Source organism: Octopus bimaculoides, chromosome 20 (genome assembly GCF_001194135.2).
Source record: "Octopus bimaculoides isolate UCB-OBI-ISO-001 chromosome 20, ASM119413v2, whole genome shotgun sequence".
In the NCBI taxonomy this organism is placed as follows: Eukaryota; Metazoa; Mollusca; class Cephalopoda; order Octopoda; family Octopodidae; genus Octopus; species Octopus bimaculoides.
Genome location: NC_069000.1, coordinates 7712035 through 7713198, shown reverse-complemented (window position 1 = coordinate 7713198; position 1164 = coordinate 7712035). Strand labels below are relative to the sequence as shown.

General features: G+C 34.6%; 1 protein-coding gene across 8 annotated transcripts in view; it reads left to right on the top strand.

Annotated features, from left to right (window-relative positions):
• Positions 1–1164, top strand: part of LOC106869848 (uncharacterized) — a 204614-nt gene that overhangs the window by 111839 nt on the left and 91611 nt on the right. The window lies entirely within an intron of this gene.

Below are 1164 nucleotides of genomic sequence, written 5' to 3'. Positions count from 1 at the left end.
GATGTATACTTACATACAGGCATAAATATGTACATGCAGTCATATATGCTTATAAATACTTTGTCATACAGACACATATAAATGTGTACATACATACATGCGTAAATACATGCATATGTGTGTTTGTATATAAATATATATATACACACACACACACACATACAAACACACACACACACACACACAAATATACATGCATGTATTTTCATACATAGTTGCATTCAGACATATATGCATGTATGCGTTACATGCAGTCAGCATATATAGTTACATAACGCACTCTGGATCTTCTGTCTGTCTGTCAGTCTGTCTGTTTTGTAGCAATGGACATTTTTGAAATATGTACAATGGTAGTATTTGAATTGGACACACACACACACACGGACACACACATGCTCACACCTGTACATTATATATATATATATGTGTGTGTGTGTGTGTATTCAAATCCCACATCCATTGTCTGTCAGTCTGGCTGTCTGTCTACCTCGTGACTTTTAGCATTTTAATAATAGGATTGTGAGTGGTGGACAGAATGCCCTGCAGTGTTTAGTTTCACACGTGTGAATATACAAACACACATTACATAGACACATACACACCCACCCACATATACACATAATTACACACCAACATATGTATACATGCATAACATACACATTGTTTATACTCAGCCTCACACTCCATTGTTTGTCAGCAACATTTGTTATCACTTGTTTATGTTTGTGTATAATGTAGTTTATTAATATGTACATGACCACATATACACACACACACACACACACACAGATATAAATGTTATAGACCTTATTTACTTAAAGCTGAGTTTGTGTAAGTCACTACTCAGAGTTTCCCCATTGCTAATCTGTCTGGTTTAAGTAAATAATATTCCAGTTCGACTCACAGTTGGCTGGTTTTTCACTTAATTGCATTTGATACGAGTGCGGAACCACTGTATACTGTATGTGTGCGCGCACACACACACACACACACACACACACATATGTATATATATATATATCTCAAATCGTCCAACCCATGCTAGCATGGAAAGCGGACGTTAAACGATGATGATGATGATATATCCATACATGTTTACATGTATATATGCAAAAATATTGTGTGTGTGTGTATATATATATATATATATATATATATATATAT